This window comes from Miscanthus floridulus, chromosome 5 (assembly GCF_019320115.1).
Source record: "Miscanthus floridulus cultivar M001 chromosome 5, ASM1932011v1, whole genome shotgun sequence".
Taxonomy (NCBI): Eukaryota; Viridiplantae; Streptophyta; class Magnoliopsida; order Poales; family Poaceae; genus Miscanthus; species Miscanthus floridulus.
The window spans coordinates 25,665,763-25,670,775 of NC_089584.1; the positions used below are offsets into that span (position 1 = coordinate 25,665,763).

At 46.5% G+C, this 5,013-nt stretch overlaps 1 non-coding gene across 1 annotated transcript; it reads right to left on the minus strand.

Moving 5' to 3' along the window:
• Positions 1-4,565: 4,565 nt before the first annotated feature.
• LOC136455742 (small nucleolar RNA Z247) lies at positions 4,566-4,704 on the minus strand. The gene has a single exon (XR_010759215.1). It is a non-coding gene; the product is annotated as a small nucleolar RNA Z247 (small nucleolar RNA).
• Between the last annotated feature and the right edge of the window lie 309 nt (positions 4,705-5,013).

The window sequence follows — 5,013 nt, forward strand, 5'->3', positions numbered from 1 at the left end:
TCTACAGAGGACGTAGAAAGATTGCGCCAATGAATAGTGCCGTCAGTATAGACCTTGGGCTTGCTTATACCTTTCTGAAGGCATGTAGTAGGGCGCTGAGGAGATGGAGGCACAGGATTAGTAGCCACAGACAATCTAGGAGACAAGATCTCCTATCCGACACCAGCAGACGACGACTCCTCCTAGATGGGATCTGGCTATGGCGTAGATGCCCCATCCACAGAGGGAGGCATGGTGATGACTAGTGCAGAAGATCCACCGCCCCCGGTCGGTGCGTCGGGACCTAGGGCGACAAACCGTAGCATAGCGAAGCCGCGCGACGGGGACAGGTGATCCACCCCTGACACCGAGGTGGATATGTCAGGACGAGGAGGATCAGCTGTAGGCAAATCTACCTCGCACCCTGCACCGTCATTGTCTTGTAGTGGCTGCATGAAATAACGATCGGATGAAGCCAAAACAACGCAGTTTTCTGTCAAATTTTCTCATGTATCTTCCAGATCATGAATAGGACTGGGCACATGAAAGGTCCTTGTGTGGTTTTGGTAATTGAGTGACAGCCCTAAGTGGACTAATTGTGGTTATGTGAGATACACATGTGATTAGTCCACAAGTACATGTGTGTGAGCAACATATGCCATGAAGGTGAAAATGGTTTGGAGATGTTGCAAAGCTCACACATGTGATGATGAAGGAGCTTATTGCACATGAGACATGACATTGAGTCATGTGATCCAGGTGGAGAAGATCAACACAAGACTTGGCTTGATGGACTGGTTACAAGCGTGAAGGGCAAGTCGGAGGCTTTATAGCGATAGACCGCGTGGCGGTGAAGCTTGAGCAAGACTTGGCGCCGATAGACGAAGGCAACGGTGAAAAGCAAGTGAAGTCAAGATTGATGAACCAATATGATCACGTGATGATATAAAGTGGATCATATCATTGTTGATCATGTTGGTGCATGTGTTGCATAGACATTGGAGGAGATGGAATGAAATGCGCAAGGCAAAGGTATAACCTAGGGCATTTCATTTCATTGGTCATAGGTGTGTAGAGAAGTTGATGACCGGATTTAGGATAGATGGCCGTACTATCAAGAGGGGTAAACTTGTTTGCATATCGGTCATCTAGTACCACTCGAGTGATCTAACTTTGCATCATCGCTAGGATCAAGTGGTGTGGCAAGTTGAGTGACTAATCCTTTGGAAAATGTTTGTGAAAAGCTAACACACATACACATGGTGGTGCACACTTGGTGGTGTTGGCACATTTGCAAAGGAGAAGAAGCTAGAGTTGTTGTGAATCAACTTAGAGAAGAGAAAAATGTTTTTCAGTGTACTCCAAACTATAGGATGGTCCTTGGATTGGAATACTACTTTGATCCTTTGTGATTTGGATCAAGTATGCATGTGGGACGTGTAGCCCTCTGAGTAAGATTTCCAAAATGTCCAAGATCATCAAAATCGGAGTTCGGAGCTAAGAGTTATAGCTGTTTTAGCGCTGAAAGGTCTGTGACCGGACGCTTAGGGTCTGCGTTCGATCAGCACCTGCGAGTACGGTCACAATGTCCGATCAGTGTTTTTAGCGTGTCTAGAAGCGACCAGATGCTAGGAGAGTCCAGTCAGTGATGACCGGACGCGTCCGGTCACTGAAAACATCGTTGGAACCTCTCTGTAAGTGACCGGAAGCTGGGTTCCAGCGTCCGGTCGTTATGACCTACGCGTCCGGTCAGTACGCGCTTTGCCCAGTGAAGGGGTAACGGCTATTTTAGCCCTTGGGGCTATAAAAGGAGTGTGTGGCCGGCCTTGGGCTGGTAGTTGAGCACCCTCATGCCTATGTGGCTTGTGTAGGAGTGCTTAGATGCCCTCTAACTCACTTGTGCTTGCAAGAGTGCGGATCAATTGCGAGTGAGTGTGATTCTAGTGTGTTGCATTGTGAGATTGTATCAAGTGGCACTAGGTGATCTAGTTGCAAGCTGGTGGTGCTTGTTACTCTTGGAGGTTGCCACTTCCTAGATGGCTTGGTGGTGGTCTCCGTCGAAGCCCACAAGGAACTTGTGCGGTGCTCCGGAGAAGAGCTTTGTGAGGGGCATTGTGCTCGCCCCGTGGGAGTCGCAAAGAGCAACTCTAGTTGAGCGTGTTATTGAGCTACCCTCACTTTTGGGGTAGGTTCTTGTGGTGCCTGACATGCGGGCTTGGCGGGTGATGCCAATTAGCTACCGAACCACCAAGTGAGCGGTCAACACAACGGGGACGTAGCGTGTTGGCAAGCACGTGAACCTCGGGAGAAAATCACTGTGTCAACCTTGTTCTTCCCGTTGGTTTGTAATCCCCTTACACAAGCTTATGATTACTTTTATATACATTGTGCTTGTGTAGTTGCTCTTATGATTAGTTAGCTTGTGTAGCTCACTAGTTACCTTCTTGCTTGTGTTCATAGAAGTAGCTCCCTTGCGTGACTAATTTGGTTTGTGTAACCTTGTTAGTCACTTTGCTTAGTTTGTGTAGCTAAGTATTTGCGCCCTCTAATTTGGCATTGGTTGCCTTGTTTTTGAGCATTACTAGTGAGCTTAGTTGGCTTTGTGCTTTTGCTTACTAGCATGTGTAGGAGCTCCCTCATTGCTTGAAATACTAGTGGCATAGGTTTGTGTGACCTTGCTCCTAGAATTGGTTAGGTGAGCTCTAGTTAGCCCGGCACCTTTGTTGCTTAATTAGGATCTTTGCAAGGTGTTAGAGAACATAGATAGAGGGGTGTAGTCTTGGTTAGACTAATAGTTTTAATTCCGCACTTATTTCGGTTAGCCGACGCGATTAAGTTTTAGTAATGACTATTCACCCCCCTATAGTTGCCATCTCGACCCTTCAGCACAGCATTAGTAGATACATGAGAAGATAAATGTTGATCATGCAAAATCGCACCCCCAAAACTAGCATTAGGGTTTAGTAATGACTCGGGTAGAAGAGCGATCTCGGATCTCAATTGAGCTCCGGCGTTAGGATGAAGAGAGGCAAAAGGAAAAACACGCTCATCAAACACGACATCGCGTGAGATATAAACACGCCCTTCAGTGGGATCCAAGCATTTGAACCCTTTATGCATATGGCTATAGCTAAGAAAAACACATCTCTTGGACCAAAATTAGAGTTTTTTTTGAGTTGTATGGTCTAAGGTTGGGCCACACTGCACACCCAAACGCACGCAGAAAACTATAGTCTAGTACCTTCCCAAGAAGACGTTCAAAAGGGGTTTGGTTGTCAATGAGTTTTGAGGGGCGGCGATTGATGAGAAACATAGCAGTAAGAAAAGCTTCATCCCAGAATTTTAAAGGAACAGATGCATGCACAAGAAGTATAAGCCCCATCTCAATAATGTGCCGATGCTTATGCTCGGCCAACCTATTCTATTGGTGAGCATGTGGTCAGGAAACTATGGGCTACACCTATGCGTTTGAAAAAGGAGTTCAAGGCTTGATACTCTCCTCCCCAATCTATTTGAATGGCACGGATTTTACAATTGAATTATCTTTCAACAAGGTTTTGAAAATCTCAGAAACATTGAAAAACTTTAGATCTGTGACTCAAAAGGTAGATCCACACAAACTTACTATAATCATCAATGAAGCTGACATAATAAGCATGCCACCCAATAGAGGTTGGAGCAAGCCCCGCACATCTAAAAATGAGTTCCATAGGACTAGTTGACACACTACTAGACCTAGGATAAGGCAATTGATGACTTTTGCCTTGTTGACAAGCATCACAAACATTATTATTTGAATCTCTAATAAATGGAAGCTTGTGGCGACTAAGGACCTGCTGAACTACATGAGTGGATCCATGGCCTAGCCTATGATGCCACAAGGACCTGGACGTCTTGATGACACCAAGCACTTGTTTATTCGAAGATGGCTTGAAAGGGTAGAGCCCTCCTTCACACCTGCCTCTATGGAGGGTTTTCTTCGTCCCATGTTCCTTGATGAAAAAATGACTTGGACGGAATTCAAGGAATGCATTGTTATCTTGTGCAAGACGGTTTACAGAAATGAGACTTTTGCTAGCCTTAGGAACATGGAGAATATTGTTTAAATGGATGGTACTGGTTGGGGAATGCAAAGTGCTATGACCAACATAATCTATCTCCATACTTGTTCCATTGGCCGCATGGACCTGGTCACCACCAGTGTACTTGTCATGAACGGTGAGCTTCTCAAGCTCACCGGTGATGTGATCCATTGCCCCAGAGTCCATATACCAGTTTGTATCAACCCCATACGAGGTCATGGCTGAGGACGCTATCTTCTATGGAGGACCGGTAAAGGAGGCATCAAACCTCTTGAAGCATCGCACCACGGTGTGGCCTTCTCTACCATAGAGCTGGCAGATAACACCCGAGGGTGTGCCCTCTCTGAGAGCGGCCACCACCGCCACCATGTCCTCCTTTCTGGCCATGGCCAAAGCCGCCACGACCACCACCATGGCCCCCGCCACGAGAATTGTTGCCACGACCACCCCTTGTTGCAGTGTTCGTAGAGGACTGATTTCCTCCGCCGTGGATCTCCATGCATAGCTCAAAACTCATAAGTTTTGTGTACAAATCTCCCACCGAAATGGGTTCAACACAAGTAGCAATAGTAGAAACTATGAGATTGAATTCTAGATCTAAACCCACCAAGATATAGAAAACAAGTTCTTCATCACCAATCTTTCTACCAGTAGACGCCATATCATCGGCTAGACCTTTAATCTTAGCAAAGTACTCACTAAAGGAAGATTAACCTTTGGATGCCGTAGCCAGCGCCATTCTGGTGCTGATGATGCGGGCTTGTGACTGGGATGTGAACATCCCTTCGATGGCAGTCCACGCCACCGACACAATGGTTGCGCCTGAGACCAGAGATCCGATCTCATTGGAGAGGGAAGTCAGCAAGTAGCTCAGAACTTGTTGATCCTTCACCACCCATGTTGCGTAGTTAGGGTTTCTTAATGGGTGGCTCGTCCTCCTCCTTCTTGTCCT